Genomic DNA, 20,890 nt, shown 5'->3' with positions numbered 1-20,890 from the left:
TGGGAGCAAAACTACACAGAGATGTGGGATCCAACACTAAAGACCACAAGTTCACATGATGCATGCATGGTACAGTAAAATTACTAACTCACCCTGTGTTTTTTCCAGGATAAGCAAACAGAAACACAGCTACTGCAGCGTCAATGGCGCTCGCTCTCACTGATGTGTCGGAGTGAGAATGCATGAAACGTTCTACAATGTTTTTATGTGGGACTTATATTGAATGAAATTTCCATCATGAATCGGATGACCTGAATTCATACAGCATGTTTTGAAAAAATTGATCAGAAAGTAACAATAATAATCTGGAATAAGTATGTCTCTACCACATATGCTTAACTACGTTAATAGTACTATTTTTCTCCATATAATACCAGGAGCACTGTATAAATACCCAACAGATGCAAGGAGAGTAAATGGATGAGGCAGGAAACCTTGTTCAGAAAGAGGAATGGAACAATACTAAGACAAACGAAAGGCACACATTAAAAAATATGAAAAATGGTGTGGCTTGGCAAGCCGTAATGGTGGTTGTGTTCTCAGCGGGCCCCGTCCAGCCCCATATTACCCTGTCTCTCTGACCCTGTATCGGGTCCCAAGCCGTTCTGCCGCACTTGGAGCATGGCGGCATACCCCCGGGCCAGTGTTGACGTCGCGGGAGGTTCGCAGACGGAGCTGCGGCTGCCGAGAGGAGCTGCGGCCTGTGGGAGGCGTGCCCTGTAAGGAGCCGGGGAGTTGCCTGCTATCCGGCCGGGCTGAGGAGCCGTCGTAGCAGTGGTGCGAGCGACAGGCTGGCTGTTGGTCTCTCGCGAGCCCGGATGAGGGCCTGTGAATGGCTGGTGTCCCCTGATTCGGCCAGGGCCGGTGGCGGTGCGGCACGGCGGCCTTTTCGGGCTACGGAGGTAGGGTGCAGCGGGAGTGAGCGGTGCAGCATCTTGGGGCACCGGACTTCCCTCGGAGGCCCCCGCACAGCATCTTGGGGCGCCGGACTTCCCTCGGAGGCCCCCGCACTGAATTTTGGGGACGGAAGAGGGCAGCGGGAGTGAGCGGTGCAGCATCTTGGGGCGCCGGACTTCCCTCGGAGGCCCCCACACTGAATTTTGGGGACGGAAGAGGCCCTCTGTGACCTGGGGCCTCCTTGGGCCCCATTGCAATATCGAGGGGTACCTATTCGCCGCTGTCTCCCCACCCTCTTCCTGGCAGTGCCTGTACGTGCTGGGGCTTCTGCGGCCGGGCCGGGCTGCGTGGGGGGACGGAAGGGACCTGGTGCGACTGCATCGCGGAGGTCCCACAGTGGATCCCGGGAGCTGGTCAGCGGGGTACGCCGCCAAGTTTGGGACCTGCCGTGGTGCACCTTTCTTGTCCCACATCACCCGTTGAGCAGGCTTGCTCTGCGAGCAGCCGGAGGTCTTGGCTGCGGGGTGGGGGTGCTGCCTACCTGCCATCTTGGAGCACTAACCTCATTCTGGAGGCGACCCCACTAGACTCTTGGATGAGAGGGGCTCGTTTGCTGGGTCCGTGAGCCGCCTGGGGGCCCATGATTGCCACTGCGCCGGTGGGGGGTTGCCTGCCCACCATCTTCCTCCCCCCCTCCTTCTTTGGAGCCAGTGCCGGTTGGAGAGTTGGAGGTCGTATCGGGCCGCGAGGGGAGAGGAAATTCTTTGGGAGTGAACCATACTGCCGTTCCTGACGGGCCGCCGTTCGGCGGTCGGACCGGACCGCAGGTGCCCACTGGTGTGTGTCCCTGTGTCTTGCTCCCTCGATTGTCCTCCTTGGGCTCGTGTGGGGAGCCCTGAAAGCGGACATGACGCGAGACAAGGGTGGTGGCGGCCAGACCAAGCAAGGCCCCATCGATAAATATACAGGTGCTGGGGCGGCTGCTGGGACGCCAGGAGGACAACAGGGGGTGGTGCCTGACAATGCGGCACTTATGGCAGCCATCACCCAGTCCAGGGACATGCTTGATGTGAAAATTGGAGCGGTCGGCTCAGATTTCATGCTGCTGAGACAAGACTTGCGTAACGCAGTGTCGCGCATCATGGAGGCCGAAACCCGTATATCGGGGGTAAAGGATGACGTCACTTCACTAAAGAAAAAAGTAGCTGCCATGGAGTCGGTTCAGAAGGGGCTAGCGCTGCGAGTGGTAGATGCTGAAGGGCGAGCCCGGCGCAACAACCTCCGCTTCGTTGGGTTTCCAGAGGGTTGTAAGGGGGGGACAACATAGAACGCTTTTTGACACAGTGGCTGAAGGGCTGGCTTCCCCCCGAGGCCCTGTCCTGTTGCTTTGTTGTTGAACGGGCCCACAGGGCGCTTAAGCAGAAGCCACAGCTGGGAGCTCGCCCACGGCCAGTCATAGCGAAATTTCTGAACTACCTTGACCATGACGCCATCTTGAAGCAGGCCCGAGCCAAGGAGCCCCATATTTACAACAATGCACGCATTCTCATCTTCCCTGACTATACGAGGCTGGTGCAGCAGCAGCGAGTGTCGTTCATAGCGGCGAAAGCCCACCTGAGAGACCTAAAACTCCCTTATGCTCTCTTGTTTCCCGCCAGCTTGCGGGTGGTGTACCGCTCCCGCACACACGTCTTTGACACCCCGGAAGAAGTCTTTAAATGGACTGATGAGACGGTGCGAGCGAGAGTCCACAAGCCGCCTGGTAGAGAATCTGATTCATCATCGAGTGAGATGGCCCGGCGAGGTCCGCGGGGCCAGCTGAAGGGCAACAGACTGTCACGATATAGACGTCACTCCCGGTCCTGCAGCACCTCTTCTCCGGGGGGCTCCACCTCTGGGCAGCAGGTGTCAGTGGATTTATCCTTGGGTCCGCGGGGTGCTGCCGGGGCCCTAGACTGCTGATTGACTATCGGAGAGACAAGGTTATGGGCTGCTCTCTCCGCCAGGCCCTTGCTGGCTGGGGACGTGCCCGAAGGGCATGGATTGTGAGTTGGGGATCCATTGGTCGGAGACGCTCTCATCCCCCTGTTGGGGATCGGGATCCCGCCCGCGACAGGTACTTCAGTGTTTTTTAGGGTGGGGAGGTTGTTTATGTTTTCTGATCGCACGCCCGCTGTAGGTCCACACTGTCCCACACACGCACCGAAAAGTCCTCATTCTGGCTTTGATAATAGTGGAATGACCGGATGGCCAATACACCGAATAGGATGCAGGAGACCTCTGGTACTCTCCACAGACAAGGCTATACGTGGGGCCATACTTCAACAGGCCAAATGGGCTGGGGCTGATGTGCTCTGCTACAGGAAACACATCTAATGGGCACGAAGGCCCTATGTTTTCAGAGATATGGGTATCAGCAGGTCTTCCACTCCGGCTTCACGAGGGGTTACCGGTGGGTGGCGATCTTAATACACCGCAGGGTCCCCTATTTGCATGACAAACAGTGGACGGATATACAGGGGCGATATATATTCCTTCAGGGCAAGATTGGGGAGGAGCTCCTGATATTGGGTAGTGTTTATATGCCCCCTCCTCTGCAATGGAATCTGGTGGAGCGGATTATGACCCTCTGGGCTGACATGCCAGACGCACTCACTGTAGACGGCGGGGACTGGAATGATGTCATGGAGTTGAGCCGGGATAGATGGTGGGGTGGGGGCGATTTGGAGAGTGGTCGTTCCACGAAATTACACTCCCTAGTGACAGGGCTTGATGGTGTGGATGTATGGAGGCGCCTCCATGGGGATAGACGGGAATTCACCTATCTCTCAGCAGTCCAGGATTCCTATTCCAGAATTGACTATCTTTTTGTCCCCAGGGCGGCAGTGGGTAGGGTAGTTTCAGCGGACATCCTGCCCCGGGGCCTGCCAGATCACTCTCCGGTGGCCCTTACGCTTCAGATAGGTCATGGGCGACAACCATTCAGGTGGCGTCTGTCTGTCTGGCATCTGCAGAATGACGACTATAAGGAGCACATGAGTGCAGCCATCGACCACTACCTGACAGCTAACGTAGGGTCCGTTTCTCGCACCGAGACATTATGGGAGGCATTGAAACCCACATTGAGGGGGGTGGATATGTCCTGGTGCGCTGCAGCACGTAGGGAGGAGCTGCTGCGAGTGGAGGTTGGTGTAGAGGCACTCGAACGCAGGAGCCGGGGGACAGAGGGCAGTCAAGTTAGACGACAATTGTTATTGGCGCAACAGAGCTATGCAACCCTTTTAATGGATAAGGCCCGCCTAGTCTGGCTGGCGACACGTAGCAGGGTGTATCAATGGGGCGATAAGTCCAGCAACATGGTACACCGGTTTTGCCAGGGAACCTTCCACTCTCAGGCCCTACCGGGAGTTCTGGGCCCGGCGGGAGAACCGATTATCGACTCCCTGGCTCTTGCGGAAAGCTTCGACGCCTATTACGTGGCTCTGTATGCTCCGAAAGAATGCCTTTCGGCCGCCGTCCTAGACAAATTCATAGCTGACCTACCACCTAAAGCTGTGTCCGATGAGGTGCGGGAACAGTTGGAGCTACCACTGACAAATGAGGAGTTGGGCACAGCCCTGGGAGAACTTAACCCCGGGAAGGCGCCGGGACCCAATGGGTTCCTCAGTGAATTTTTTAGACGCTTCTTCATACAATTGGCCCCTCACTTTCGTCCGGTGGTGGAAGAGGCTCGGGAGCGGGGCTAGTATCCTCCGGACTGGAGGCATGCAGGGGTGGTGGTTTTCCACAAACCGGGCAGGCCCCCAGAGCACCATGCTTCATATCGTCCTATTTCCCTTTTGAATGTAGAGGCGAAGGTTCTGGCCAAGGCGTTGGCCAATCGCCTCCTGCCCTACATCTCCACCCTAGTGCACCCCGATCAGGCTGGGTTCATGCCCCGGAGGGCGACCAGACATAATATCAGACGAGCGCATGTGGCAGTGGCGGCCATCAGGCATTTGGGGGAACCAGCCGCACTGTTATTGGCTGATATGGACAGGGCGTTTGATTCCCTGAGCTGGGTGTATCTCTTCTCCCTGCTGCGAAGGCTCAACCTCGGCCCGTGCTTTCTCTCCTACCAGACGCTACTGTACACAGATCTAACGGCGTCCGTGCGGGTGGCGGGGGCACTTTCGTCGTCCTTCTCTATTGGGCGGGGCACGCGGCACGGCTGCCCCTTGTCCTCATATTTATTCGCACTAGCCATGGAGCCCCTGGCTGCATGGGTGCGCATTGACGCACAGATCCAGGGATTTGAGTGGGCGCCAGGTCTGTCTGATAGGATCGCATTATAAGCGGATGATGTTCTTTTCTTTCTTACAGCTATAGACAGGACGGGGCCGCGGCTCTTGCGCATTATGAAAATTTTAGGGGAAACTTCGGGACTCTATATGAACCCCCGTAAGTCAACATTAAGGGTTCTGGGCGATGGGACGGGGGTTGGAGCATGGGCTTCCTCGGTTCAGTTGGCAGTGGGGGGACTGAAATATCTAGGCATATTCTTATCGGATGTCCCTGCAGTCTCCTGGGAGCGCAACTTGGTTCCAGTGTGGGAACAGACTCGTGAGGATCTGAAGTCCTGGTCCCGTATGCCTCTGTCTTTGTATGGCAGATCGGCAATCTTTAAGATGGTGGCGCTTTCTCTACCAATTACAGAATCATCCATATCAGATCCCGCCCCGATGGTTTAGACAGGTGAATGCAGCACTGGGATAGTTCCTGTGGGAGGGGGGAAGGTGCGGATGGCTCTGCGCACATGCTTCTTGTCCACCTACTGCGGGGGACTGGCGTCCTCTGATGTTCTTTCGTACTATCAAGCCTCACACTTGCTGGTTCTTGACGAATGGTGGTACGGTGACAGGGGAGACCCGGCGTATGCAGTTGAGCGACAACTCATGGGGCACCATTCCCTACATACAATACTATACTCCGCACCGCTGCGCGGGTCGCTGCCGTTGGCTACGCGGGTGGTGTTTTTGATCAGGAGGCAGGCCTTGCGCCGAATGGGGTGGTGGAACACCTTGACTCAGGAAACCCCCCTCTGGGGCAACGGGCATTTGCCTCAGCTGGCGGCTCTACAGGGTTTCCGGGGATGGGACATGATAGGCATTTCAGTCCGTGGGGATGTTATGAGGGGTTGGACGCTCAAATCCTTTCAAGATCTGCAGACAGAATCCCTTATGCCACGATCCAAGTTCTACCGCTATCTTCAATTTCGGCATGCCCTGTCCTCTTATCTGGAGGGCTTGGAGACGCTGCCGGAATTCAGCCCACTAGAGGCTAAGGTTTTCATGGGTGATCTCACTGACTGGAAAACCTCTCAAATTTACCAATCCCTGATCACCCATTGCTCCCCTACGCTTCGGAGGGCTTGGGAGGAGGATGTGGGCGCGCTGGAGGAGGAGGATTGGACCGAGGCTTTGGCAGCCCCGCGAGGGGCGGCCATAGCGATGCAACTTCGCCTGGTTCAGTTCAAGTATTTACACAGGGTCTACTTTACCCGAGTGCGTTTGTGGAAGGCGGGGCTGATCGCCTCTCCTGTGTGCCTTTTTTGTGGCCGCGAGGAGGGTACATTTATTCACACTGTTTGACGTTGCCCGTCTCTTGAGCGCATTTGGGGAGGGGTATATTCTTGCCTTTCGGAGGTTCTGGGGTGGGAACTCCCCCGCGCGCCGCAACTGGCCTTACTTCATGTCATGGAGGGAATAGGAGGCAACATTTATAAGCGACACCTTATGCAATTGGGTTTTACACTGGCGAAAAGAGACATTGCCAAGGTATGGAAGGCGCCAAGGGCCCCATCGGTAGCCGCATGGAAAAATGGACTTGATTTTTGCATGGGGTTAGAACAACCTATTTTTGTAGCTAGGGGGTGCCCACGCAAACACTACAAGATTTGGAAACGGTGGGCGGATTATCGGGGTCTGTTGTTAGACCCGCCACCAATGACAGAGGACCATCCAGTGGGATGATACGTATTCATATTTTCAGTCTGTGGGGGAATGATACGGGAGGGCCCAGTGGGGTCTACCCTTTCTGTTGTATTTCTATGTGGTGGTCAGGACTGTGTGGATATGGGGCGATCAGGGGGGGGTGGAGGGGAGTGGGGGGTGTTGTTGGTATGTGTTTGGATATTTTGTGTAAAAGTCAAAGTCACCATGATAGAATTGTTGGATTGTGCAGCTGTCTCTGGAGTGCAGAGCCCTGCAATATATGTGCAACTTGACAAAATAAAATTAGTTTAAAAAAATATATATATATATATGAAAAATGTAGTCATTTAAAATAAAACACTGGTCAAGAGGAGAAAATGAAAATTGTATCTGAAACAGTAGAAATATAAAGGTGGTTTTAAGTATAGCAAGGGCAGTATCAGAAATTAAAGTAGCTAAATATATCCAAAAGGGAGAGAAAACCTTTATTGTTATTTCTGTTAGCAACAGGATCATGTACAATGGTGGGCTGACAGCAAGAAGTAGCGAAAAAGTACAAATGAGTTGAGTAGGATCATTAAAATGCTAAATTGCTTAACCAATACCTATGTTTTCTGTTCATATCATGGGTGGTTATGGATCATGGCGACTGACAAAAGAACTATTAATCCATCACTAGAATTTATAAAATGCTAAATAAAGCTCAATGCAGCTCCATCTGCTCAGTATATAAGGTTTTCATCACCATTCAGAACGGCAGAAGTTGATCTAAATTTCGAACATCCACCAAAAGTGAACTGCAAAGAGATAAATACCTACAGATTTATAGAAGATAGCCACAACACACTTTTTAAACAGGAGGTACAGTATACAAGTCGAGTTGGGGGATACATCCTTAGAATCAACGAGCGTGAATATACCCCAGATATCGACGATTACGATGCAGTACTACTCACAAGAAAACAAATGTAGGGAAGAAACATACATACTGTAGATTGACATAGCCTCAGAGATGAGAAATGTATCAATACATTTAAAGCTAGGGATATAGAGTATCATGAAACTATTGAGTCACGCAAGTCAAACAAGCACAGATTATCCAAAAGTGGGTCACATCGAAAAATGTATCTTCGTCAGACCCAAAAATGTATAGTTTTGTGTAGTCTAGCTGTATGTATTAAACCTCTTTTTGTAGTCCCGCACAGAAGATGCAAAGAAACATATTCGGTTTGGGATGTTGATTAATATTGCAAGCTGGGTGAAGAACATGCTGCACTGCAGGCGACATACTAATGGTGAACAAAGTCAATCTGAAAGGACCATGAAAGTGCATGTCCTCAAACATGATGATTTATGGATGATGCTTTTTAACACGTTTATCAGTCATACTGCAGAGGTTTTGGAGCATTATAGTGTTTCAATGGCGGACACTACTATGAATTCAAAGAAGGCTGCATCTCTGTTTTAATATAGGGCACTTGAAAACTGGCAAATCACATTATTTACAATTAGTAATGCATAAAGATGGATCCCGAGGTGAAATTGAGCAAAAACATAAAAGTACAAGGATGAGGGCTCAAAACCACGAGGCATGAAAGGCCCTTCCGAGTTATGAAAGCAGTGATGCAGCATGGCAAGGAAGTAGGCAGCGTGAGAGGAATATAGAAGCACACATGGTGAGTCATTAAAATAAAAAATGAAACGCAGTAGAGCCCATAAATACTACATGAATGCACCCACATTATACAGTGGAGTGGTTTTTGAAAATCTGCTTCAATAGAAAATACTGCACACAAACTAATTACAACTGCAATTACATTGATTTCAAGTAGGAGAATATAGTGGGGGGAAAATAAAGTACCAGTCACCTCATCCTGCTTTCCCGAAAATAGTCACGGGTGCCTAATTGAGACACTTGTACGCGGCCATTAGATGCTCAAGAGTTTCAACGTACAAGCCACCAGACTTGCCTGCTAGAAAAAAGTGAATTAACGTTTTAAATATGCATACTCTTCTCCAGCACGCCTGACATTTTCGGTGACATTTCAAAATTAATAATCTTTGCTTTTTGACTGGAAGCGGAACAAACACAGGAACCTAGTTGATCTACTTATAAGAGGTACATTGCAGAATTGTATCCCATTCTGGAACATACATATGAAGGAGGATTCACATCGATCAGAAACAATCCGGAAGAAGGTTGCCAAAATTGGTTATGGTTCGAATCTTTATTCAATTTGTTGAGCAATGTGTACAACTTAACAGGTAAGATACAGTCACAGAGCACAATCTGCAGAATCGATACAGGTTGATGAGGTCACCCACCATAGGGCAGTGGTCGAACCGGTGGGGGGGGGGATATGAGGGGCAAGACGTGTCCACACTTTTTTAATTTTTGAAAAACAGTTCCCTACTTTTTGCGAAAAGACAACCGTCCGGGGACGGTTAATTGCGACAGTTGAAATGCTTCAACTGAAGTGTAAGGCAGGGGAGTCTCGTGTGCTGTGAAAGGGAGGGATGGGCAGACAGCTAAATGAGCCTTCTTGTCAGGGTGCTTGCTTCCCTGAAAGAAATGTAAAAGCGCGTAACTGGTCACTGTGCAAATGTAAAGGGTCCTCGATCGCCGGTATTCGCTTTAATTGGTAGAATCACTTGAAGCTTCCTGATGACACAGATTTATTTTTTAGGAGACGTATTGTAAGAAGATTGCCTGCTAAGCTGTGAAGTGTGTGCTTTTAAAAGGCAGTTATAAAAAATATGTGCATCCTGAAGACACACAGTTATTCTTTTTGCGAGGTATTATAAGGGAGCTACTGGTTAATCTGTGATGAGTGTACTTAAAAAAATAAAAAAAGTGCACTCCGTACAGTCTGTCTGGGTATTACTAAAATCTTTATTTTAAAAGCACTTTTTTTTTATCTTACACGTTTCTGAGCACTTTGTAGCAGCCTTTTAAAATAATGACTTACATGTTCACAGGGCTATCCTGTCTGTCTTCAGTTTTTTTTTTTGCAAACAAACTTTATTACATGTTCACAGTGCTCTCGGTCACAGGCACGGACCCTGAAGCACTAAACATACACAAGTCACTATTCTCCACTGCACCAACCAGGATCAATTCTGTGGCTCTCTGGTGCAGTGCATTAACTAACTTGCATTTCATTTTCATTTAAGCAATGCTTAATTTGAGCCAGTGGTTTCTGGTGCTCAGCAATGGCACTTATTCATCAACACAGGCGCTTGAGCACCAGCTAAGGACACATTCATTTTCAGGAGGCACAGGGAGATTAAGTGATTCGCCGAGAATCACAAGATATTGATGATGCCAAGACTCGAACCTGGTTGCCCAGCTCCGAGGTCGGCAGCTCTGGCCATTACACCACATCCTCTCCTCATTATACCATATCCTCTCCCCACTTGTAGGATTTCATGGCGTCTGTTTTAGGTGGTGCTAACAGGAGAAATGGGCCCGTAGAAGCTGCCACCTGACGAGAGCCCCAGAAATTATTATTTTACAAATAAACCACTGCATTTAAATTATGTGCTATATGTAGTTACCTGAAGGTGAAAGACAGAAAAAAAAGTTACAGAAGATTTTTTTTTTGCCATGCCTTTGACCACACCAGCACGCTTCCTCACCCCGTCCCAATTGTGTGCAGCATCACAGTTCCCATACTTTTTTTTAATACACTTCGACCACTGCCACACCGTGTGCGAAATTATCCAAGACCCTCAGCCCCTTCACCGCCAGTAATTCTCTCCTCAAACATCAGGACGCAAAAAAATTAAAAAGAGCTGCGCTTTAGAGAGACGGCCCCATGAACCCAAGTATTTCAAAGAGTCAGCTAGGGGGGTGAAACAAGACACGTTGGGTACGATGTCTTCCCCCATCCGTGGGTCCTCCGTCATCTAGGCGATATATCTGGAGCAGACCCCTTTTGATCTTAGGTCAGGAACTAGGTGGCATAACGTTTCAGTACGTCTAAAACTATTCCCTGGAGAAGGCCATAGCGCTGAGACAGTTTGTGACACTAGGTGGTGGGCCCCTCTACCAGCTAACTGCCACCCACCGCTTGGCCAGCAGGAAGACAAGTGCCAGAAACATGCAATTAGGTGTGTGGAAATTTTTAACATAACCAAGTAGGGAAACTTCTAGGTCTGTGGGACCACCATATCAATCATGCATGTGAGCGCTGCCAGGATAGCAGCCCAGTTTTGCTGGATTGGAGTGCAATCCCATTCTTCATCATTTGCATCTCCCCTGGAGCAGCAGGTGTCTGCCTTTAGGCCCATCCTCTTCAGCAAAGTCGGAGTGTAAAATATCTTATGAAGCTATCTAAAGTGTATCAGGAGGAGCCTGTAATTGGTAGAGAGCTATCCTGTTAGTTGGCAACAGACGTCTGTTGTTCTATTGTGAGTGGCTGTGAGGTGTTGGTCTCCCATTTCTACCTAGCATTAGGAATGGAGATCAATGAGGATTGTTGCATTTCCCCATACAGTCTAAAGACTAATTTCGTGGGCATGGGATTCTCCAGAAGTCTCTCAAGTGGGCCAAAAGCAGGGGATGGTTCGGGGAACAGGAAGGTGGCGCTACAGTAGAGGGATGTGCCTAGTAGGTTAAGTCCGGTACAAAAGGGGGTGGTGATGGACGGAGCATCAGAATCAATCAAACACACCCAGTCAACAGATCTGGGTTTGATCCATCACCGTTCTTTAGCCCACTCTGCCACCCCAGTTCAGACATGGCCATATGCAAATCAGTCTGACCCTGTGCCTCATGGGAACAGTCCAGCCCGAACTGCCAAGCCATGCCTTCCCTAACCCGAAACAAGCTTCCTCGGACCGGTTTCTGGCATTTCAGCCGTCTTCAGCCAGGCTTGCTTGAATCCAGTGGCAAAGTGAGCAAGGGACTCACGTCTGAGCATACCCTGCCAACTTATGGTGAACAAAGCGGTACAAAAGGGGGTGGTGATGGACGGAGCATCAGAATCAATCAAACACTCACACCCAGTCAGCAGATCTGGGTTTGATCCATCACCGTTCTTTAGCCCACTCTGACACCCCAGTTCAGACATGGCCATATGCAAATCAGTCTGACCCTGTGCCTTATGGGAACAGTCCAGCCCGAACTGCCAAGCCATGCCTTCCCTGGACCGGAAACAAGCTTCCTAGGACCAGTTTCTGGCATTTCAGCCGTCTTCAGCCAGGCTTGCTTGAATCCAATGGCAAAGTGAGCAAGGGACTCACGTCTGAGCATACCCTGCCAACTTATGGCGAACAAAGCGGTACAAAAGGGGGTGGTGATGGACGGAGCATCAGAATCAATCAGCCCAATGTCCAGAGGGAATCTAGTCCCGGGCCATTCAGCGGCCCTCATCTACCGCCCCATATCAGATAGAGCGCCATCAGTTTTGACCGTGACCCCTCGCAGGTCATTCAGAAGTACTTCCCAAGTTTGTGCGAATTCTACATCCTTTCTACCCTGTGCGGCCCCCTCCCAGTCCACCCACAGCAGGAGTTTTATCTTCAAGGGCTCAACTCTGGGTCCCATTGGCTGCTTCCAGTGCATTGTGATTCCACAGTTAGTCAACACCAGGGCCAAATCAATGAGGCGAGTTGTGATTTTCTGTTTCGCTAGCCAGGGGTATAGACCTAAGAGGCAGAATTTAGAGCGGGGGTCAGGGGATGGTCTGTAACTTCGGAAAGGAGATGCACCACCTCCATCCAGTAGGAGGTTAAATTAGGACAGCTTCATTAAATGTGGATGACATCCCCAGTATCGGAATGACAACGCGGGTATTCAGGGGCAGTTGGCGGGAAAAGGGGTGTGAGGTAAGCTCGCTGTAGTATGTAATATTTGAGCACAGCATTGCGGGAGATTTTGGGTGCTGCTTCCCACATATTTGCCCAGTCCACATTAGTCACTGGGGAGCCAAGGCCTGCCTCCTCCTATTGCTCATGCAGCAGTGTGAGGGGAATAGCACATATCGCCCCATATAAGCCCGAGACCAGTCAGAGTTTTAGTAGAATTGCAAAAAAATTGGCAACTATACAGCAGTTGTGGCTCCTCCTCTCGCCTTTTCCCCAGTCCACACGCTGCTGCCGTTAGTGTGCCATATAGTAAGGACTGCCGTGCAGTAAGGCAAAACTGCTAGCACAAATCCAAATGGGTTAAGGGGTGCAGCACGCCTCCTGCAGAGATCACCCCCACCATCTCCTATCATGCCTCATCCCAGTCCAATAGTCAACCACTGTCAACCCCTCTGACTCGCGAACAGAGGGGCCAAAGTGGAATATTTGGAGAGTATGGGGCCTGGCTCTGTGCTCGTCAGAGTACCCTAAACTAACAGGCCAACAGTACCCGCAGGTCGTGCCGTCCCACAGGGTGGGCCTTTTAGGTTTCAGTCTGGGGGTTCATAATCAGACTTGGTCAGGAAGGTCTGACAGTTCCAACTGCCCCGGGGCTCCCTGTCCACTAAGCCACCCCATGCACCACCAGGTAATAAACCTAAAAGTCTGAGGCATTCATCCCCCTGTCCATGGAGGGCTGTTACAACTTAGCCAGTGCGATGCGACGCCGACCCTTGTTCCAAACTAAATCAATCAGGATTGTGTCTAGGTCATTTTAGCTATGGCTATCGCAACCGACAAGGGCAGCATCTTCCAAAAGCTCGAGCACGCCTGGAAGGCTACTGTAGCCGCCCCCACATTGCCTTCCAACAAGTCAGGGATCGTGCCATATGAACAAGTTTCTTACCTTCGGTAACACATTATCTGGTAGAAACAATATCTAACTGCAGATTCCTTACCATTGAATTTCCCAGGCATAAGACTGGATCCAGAAACATTTGTGTGAGCAGTACACCTGCTTGCCATCGGGTGATTGTTCAGCTCAGCATAACGTCGCTGGCATCGGTAGTAAAGTTGCGGTCTATATGGGCAACAACCAGGCGTGCGTACATCAGTTACTTTTCAGTTTGTCCACACCAGAAGCGCAGAGCCATGAAGTGAACTGACTGTGTGAAAACTAGGGCCTGTAAAGGGGATCAACCCTAGCCCTATTATTGAGTCCACAGAGCGGGGTGGCAAAGGTAGGTCTGTAAGGAATCTGCAGCTAGATATTGTCTCTACAACACAATGCATTACCGAAGATAAGTAACTTGTTCATCTGTGAGAGACTTCTAGCTGCAGATTCCTTACCTTTGAATAGATACCCAAGCCATACTTCCTGGCGATGGGCAGCGGACACATTTACTAAACTAGAAAGCCATGCAGGACCATAAAGGCGAAAGGCCAGTCCCTGTGGACCAGACTAGCCAGGCAGCAGTGTTTTGCAAACGTGTGCAGTGAAGCACACGTGGCAGCCCGGCAGATGTCCAGGACTGGCACTCAACCAGCAAACACCTAAGTCGCAGCCTTCCCCCTGGTGGAATGGGCTCGTAAAACTTTCAGGAGGCTGCTTCCTAGCAAGGGCGTAGCAAAACTGCATACAGATAACACCCTAGCATTATTTTCTGCACTGCCTGACCGTTGTTAGCTCCTACGTAACCCACAAAGAGTTGGTCGTCCAGCTGGAACTCTTTTGTGCAGTCAAGGTAAAACGACAATGCTCTTTTTGGGTCCAGGGTCTCTTCCTTAGAGGGATTCGGAGAAACAAAAAAGGTGGGCAGTGTGGTCTACTGGCCCAGATGGAATGAGGTCACCACTTTAGGAAGGAATGAGTCACGGGTGCGAGGCACCACCATATCCAGAAAAGCCAAAAGATAGGGTGGCTTGAATGACAAACCGGCAGCTTACTCACCCTTCGAGCAGATGTTATTGCCACTATGAAGACTGTGTCAATGGTAAGCAGTGGGAGGGGACAATTGTGTAATGGTTCAAAGGGAGCACACATGAGATATGTGTGAACCAGATTTAGATCCCACTGCGGCATGATAAAGGATGTAGGGAGAAACATATGTACAAGCCCTTTTAAGGAAACCTATTCACACCAGGGGACTTAAATAAAGAGAGTAGGTCAGGCAGCCACAAGAAAGCGGACAGAGCAGAAAGATAGCCCTTGAGTGTGCTCAAAGAAAATCCCTGCTGGGCAAGTGTAAGAATAAAAAGAAGAATATTAGACAGAGAAGCAGAAAGAGGGTCAATTGACATTTCTGGCAGGCATATACAGTCTTGGTGGCTGGCCGCCTGGCCGCCAAGATAACACCGCATACTTTGGGAGGAAGGTCATACACCATCAACTGTCGCCGTTCAATCTCCATGCAAGTAGGCAGAGATATGACAGGTTCGGGTGGAGGACCCTTCCCTGCTGTTGCGAAAAAAGATCCTCCCGAAGAGGCAACCTGATCTGAGGATCGATGCTCATTCAAAGAAGCTTTGGATACCAGACACTCCGTGCCCAGTCTGAGCCACAAGAATGACTTGGGTCCGGTCGTTCTTTATCTTCTTGTGAACTCTGGGCAGAAGTGGTATGGGCGGAAAGGATGTACAGGAGGCCTAAGCTCCACTCGCGACAAAAAGTGTTGCTGAGCGATAGCCGCCTTGGAAACTCCATTGTGTAATACTGCTAACATTGAGCGTTCTCTTCAGAGGTGAACAGATCTAACCAAGGCTCTCCGCACAGTTGAAAGAGACCTTCTGCCACCTCCGACTGTAGACACATTCAGGATCCGCTAGGCATCGACAGCTGAGTTTGTCTGCCCTGGCATTTAGAGAACCTGCAGGTATTGAAGCACCAGGTTCATGCCCTGCTGTTCCAGCCACGTCCTGAGGCATAGGGGTCTCTTGAAAAAGGGTCCACAACCCCACACCGCCCTCCTTGTTGCAGTACCACATGGCGGTTGTGTTATCTGTGAACACTTGCACCAACTGCCTCTTGAGAGAGGGAAGAAATGCTTTCAATGCTAGTCGGATTGCCCAAAGCTCCAACCAGTTGATGTGGGGCCCCAACTCTGCTGGAGACTAGTGTCCTCTGATCTCCACCTCTCCCAGTTGGCTGCCCCATCCTAGGACTGATGCATCTGTCACTACTGTGAGATCTGGATGGGGAAAGGAGGTATCTGCCTCAGACCCAATTGCGGCTCATTAGCCACCACTGAAGGTCTTTTGCAGTTCCCTCTGAGATCTGAACCATGTCAGAGAGATCCCTTGATGGTGCGCCCACTGGAACTTCAGGTCACATTGTAGAGCCTGCATACACCATCTGGCATGATTTACCAACAGGATGCAGGAGGCCATGAGTACCAGCAGCCTCAGAATCACTCTCAACGAAATCCCGGATAGAAGCTGAAACATCTGTACCATAACCTGAATATCGTGGACTTGCTGCTCGGGAGGATAAACCCAAAACTGCACTGTGTCCGATTAAAGGGAGCATCTGTTAAGGAATCAAGTGTGACTTCGGCATGTTTATAGTGAACCCCAGCGAATGCAGGAGATCCGCCGTAGTCTGGAGGTGGGAGACGGCAGTCTGGGGCGAAGACACCTTTAACAGTCAGTTGTCACAGTGGTGGAAGACTGAAACCCCTAACCCACACAGATGAGCTGCAATCACCGTCATCCTTTTGGTGAACACCCGAGGGACACTGGTAAGGCCAAAGGGTAGCACAGGGAACTGAAAATGATTGTGGCCTACCTTGAACTGCAGGTAACTACTGTGGGCCAGCAGAATGGGGATGTGAAATACGCATCCTGCAAGTCGAAAGCTACCAGCTAGTCTCCTTGGTCTAGGACAGGCAAGACCTAAGCCAACATAAGCATCTTGAATGTCTCCTTTCTGAAGAATACATTGAAGGTCCGGAGGACTAGCATAGGACGTAATCCTTTGTTCTTTTTTGGTATCAGAAAGTAGCGAGAGTAAGAACCACTGCCTATTTCTGAACTCAGAACTTTTTCTAAAGCCCCCTTGGCCAAGGCGGCTGTAACTTCCCCTCGGCGCAATAACAGATGATCCTTCGCCAGCCGTTCTTTAGTTGGCTGGTAAAAGAAGAGTAAAAAGTGAGTAGCCATCCCAAATGATCTGCAAGATCCATTTGTCCGATGGTATGGACCCCCAGCCAGGGAGAAGATGTTTAATTATCCACCCACCTTGACTGGCATGGTCTTGCAGAACCAAACTAGGAAGGCTTGGAAGCTGAAGCTGCCGGGGAGTGGCTGGCGGATAACTTCTGGCTACCATTCCTACGTGGCTGGAATGTACTGCATCCACATCCTCGCACAACTTGAGGAGTCTGTGCAGGAGGGTGGCTGGAGTATGGCAGATGCAGCTAAAAAAAACCTTCTATTTCCACGAAAGGGGCGAAAGGCAGACTGGGAGCGAGGTGTTACCGAGAGGCCCACAGACCTGGCCGTAGCCCGTGAGTCCTTTAAGCCCTCCAGTGCCGAGTCTGCTTTCTGTCCAAAGAGATAGGTCCCATTAAAGGGCATGTCCATAAGATTGGCCTGGACATCCCCCAAAAAGCCAGATGTTCTCAGCCAGGTGTGGCACTGTCCACTTAACCGCTCTGCCCAGTTAGTCAGTCATATTCAGACCACACCCGATAGTGAAGTTTGCCACATCTCTCCCAGAAAGGCTGGTGGAAGAAAACATCTTCTACCCAAGTGCATTCAGCCTCTTTGATTCCCCAACCGGGCGAGCGAAAGGGAAAGCGCCATGGGATGTTGAAGCCTGAACTAACAAGCTCTCAGGTGTGGTGTGTTGGCTGAGGAACTTGGATCACCTGGTGCAGGGCGAGAGTGGCATGCCACTGTCCTGGTCACAGGAACCCCTGTGCTAGGCTTGGACAAAGTGCCTAGAAGGACATCAGTAAGTACCTCATTTAAGGGCAAAAAGGGTTTAGATGAGGAAGCCCCAGGTTAAAGTACTTCAGTCAAGATATTAGTCTTGACTGGCACCAAGGGCAGTTCCAGGTCAAGGACCTCCCTGCCCTCTTCACCACCATAGCATAAGATGCCCCCTCCTCTGTAACCACAGTAGGCGGAGAGAGCATACTAGCATCTGGGGAGGTGTCTAGACCACTGGCCTCTGCAAGCTCCTCATACCACTCCAATTCTTTACAAGGAGCGTCCAAACTGGTGTTCCAGAGACCCCTACCATTCTTCTCCCATGCCTGAAACCTCTTCAAGATGAACAGGCAACGATGCAGAACCTCTGGGCTCTGTCGGCGCAGATGTTGACGAACATCACTCCAACTCCGAGTCGTCAGGTATCAGAATGCGCGGGTGCTGACTGCGTCAGTAGCACCACCTTCGGGACTGGCACCGGGGAAGGTCGCGTTGGCATGACCGGCGCCGACGCGGAATCAGATCCATGAGACCCCACGGAAGCCGTTGGCGTGGAGCCTCCTCCGAACCGAGGGGCCTGAAGGTGCTCCGGATTGGTAGGCCCATTAAAATACACTGCACATGGCCTCGTAAAATTCATTACTTTGAGCGTGGGTCACACCGGCTCCAAGAAATGAAGGTGGTGGGGGCACAGAGTTGGACCGGGCAACAGCGATTCCGCAGGATGGTGCTTGGAGTGTCGATGCTCCCCACCCATCTCATTGACGGACGACAGACGAGGTGAAGTCTAAGTCCATTTGGACTTCTTCATATGCCTCTCCCACGAGTGTCCCGAGGACCTTGAGTGCGAAGAAGAGGGCTTGGGGCTCCTGAAGCATTCCTGTGACCTTCCCTTGCTCGATTGGGACCAGGATCTCCAAGGAGTCACGCTATATGGTGTCGATGCGGGGCCACAAGTAGCTTCATTGATGGCTCCCTCAAGGCCTTCAGCACCATGGCCCGGCAGTCCGAGCATGACCTCAAGTCGTGGTCATGCTCGAGACACCATAAAAAAACAGGATGAGGGTCATAACCAATATGACGCAGTAACAGGCGCCCTTTGGCTCGACACTTACCCGTCTAGAGGTCATCCTTTGACACAAAAGAAAAAATCTCCTGACAAAATATCGAAAAAAGTCTGTCAAAAAGAGACAGAGGGATAGCTCTTCTCCGGATCAGCGCTAACTGGCACGGAAAGAAAATAACTGATGTACGCATGTCTGGGTGGCACCTATATAGGTGACCGTGATGTCACAACCGACGCCAGCGACGTCATGCGCAGCCAAACGGAGCCACCTGATGGCGAGCAGAGGTACTGCTCACGCAATAGTTTCCGGTTCCAGTCTGACACCTGGGAAATTCAAAGGTAGGGAATCTGCAGCTAGAAGTCTCTATCAGATATAAATGGACTCCTAAATATTTCACTGCGTTGGGCTCCCACTGCATGTAACACAAGGTCAGTGGTACAGTTCTGCCTTCGCAGACCGGGAACAGGCTGGTCTTAAGCAAGTTTATTCAGAGTCCAGAAAAGCCCCTCAAAGGATGTGAGAAGTCGCATGGCCTTGTCTGGGTCTGTGCGTAGGTCACTCAGGTAAAGCGTCATGTCATTGATATGGAGAGATTTAGTGTGGGAGGCTACAAGATGTAAGCCCAGCATCCTAGGGGCTCCCATGCAAGGTAAAAAAATAGAGGAGACAGCGGGCACCTCTGATGTGGGTCCCCTTTCCACTACACACTGCTCAGAGATGACTCGCCCAGTTTTGATCTGTGCTACAGGATGCACATATAACTGGAAGGTCCACCCCAAAAATCGGTACCACAGCCCCATATGGAGCATAATGGCATGGAGAAAGTCCCATTCCAGGCAGTCAAAGGCTTTCTCTATGTCAACAAACATGAGGCTGGCCCAATCCGGTAAAGATGAGTCATCACCCAGAGCCGCCAATAAGCGCCAGATGTTAATTGCAGTGCTGTGTCAGGGAATAAACCCAGACAGACCTGTGTTGATCGAGTCCTGCTAGTGGGGTAACAATCGCTGCGCTAGTACACTGCTGAGGAGCATATAATAGGCATTTAACATTTACAGCGGCTGGTAAGCCGTTACATCAGTAACCAGTCTCCCAGGTTTGGGCAGGGGAATAATAAGGGCCTCCCGCAAAAATGGGGGCAGGGCGTGAGCCGTTAATGTCTTGTGATATTAAGCAGTCAGGCGAAGGGGCTAGCGGATCTATGTAGGTGGCATATAATTCCACTAGAAGCCCATTGGTTCCAGAACCTCACCACAAGCCATATGGCTCACTTGGGCCCCAATTTCTTATTCCAAAATATCCCCGCCAGCACCTCTGCTACTTTCAGCAATAGGCAATGAAGAGGGAGGTCCATATGCGACTCATGAATGCCCCCTCGCAAATAGTCAGGCATAATAGTCAGCAAAGGCTTTGTTAATGTCGGCCTGTGTATGGAGTCTGGTCCCAGCGGGATCCACTAGCTCCTGGACCGGGAAGCCACGATGAGCGGGGTTAGCTAATCATGTCAATAGGGGACACGTCTTGTCTCTCTCATTGTATGCATTGATCATATACACTTTTCAATCGAAACAGCAGAGGTGCTCCACATGTACCGCTATTCTTTTTTTTGCTTCTAATTCGGCCTGGTGGAGGTCTGGCCTCTCAGTCCACTCCCGTTCCATCACCCCAAGGGTCTGTTTGAGAAGGATAACTTCCCTCAAAAGTTTGGGCTTCCAATTCAGGTAAGGATTGAGGAGGTAGTACCTTCATTCTCAGCAAAGAAGTGCTGGATATGTTCACGAAGAGTATCACAAAATACGGAGTCCTCTAAGCAGGCAGTCTTCAGAAACCAGGTGGGAATCCATGTTCTGGTGGTCCTCCAACGTAATGCCATCAGTAAGGGATCATGATCTGAAATAATTCTGGGCAAGTATTCTATACCCCTGATGGCCTGTAACATGTCATGGAAGCACAAAAACGTGTCTACACAGACATGAAGGGCATGTACAGTTGAATGGAACAAGTAATCCCGGTCCTGGGGGTGGTGATGAAACCATCTATCAATTAGACCCCAGTGTTGTTGCCAGGCAGAGAACTTTCTGGCCACATGACTGGTAGGAGAGTCCCTCAGCGGAGGGTGGGAGCAATCCACATCCACATTAGGGACACAGTTAAAGTCCCACCCAAAGATGA

The 20,890-nt window shown here is 50.6% G+C and overlaps 1 protein-coding gene across 3 annotated transcripts in view; it reads right to left on the bottom strand.

The window, feature by feature from the left end:
- KAT14 (lysine acetyltransferase 14) overlaps positions 1 to 20,890 on the bottom strand; it is a 532,637-nt gene that overhangs the window by 278,458 nt on the left and 233,289 nt on the right. The gene's annotated exons all lie outside the window — the stretch shown is intronic.

The sequence above is a fragment of the Triturus cristatus genome, chromosome 6 (genome assembly GCF_964204655.1).
Source record: "Triturus cristatus chromosome 6, aTriCri1.1, whole genome shotgun sequence".
NCBI classification, from domain to species: domain Eukaryota; kingdom Metazoa; phylum Chordata; class Amphibia; order Caudata; family Salamandridae; genus Triturus; species Triturus cristatus.
The sequence above is the reverse complement of the archived record's forward strand: the minus strand, read 5'-3'. Positions and strand labels throughout refer to the sequence as shown.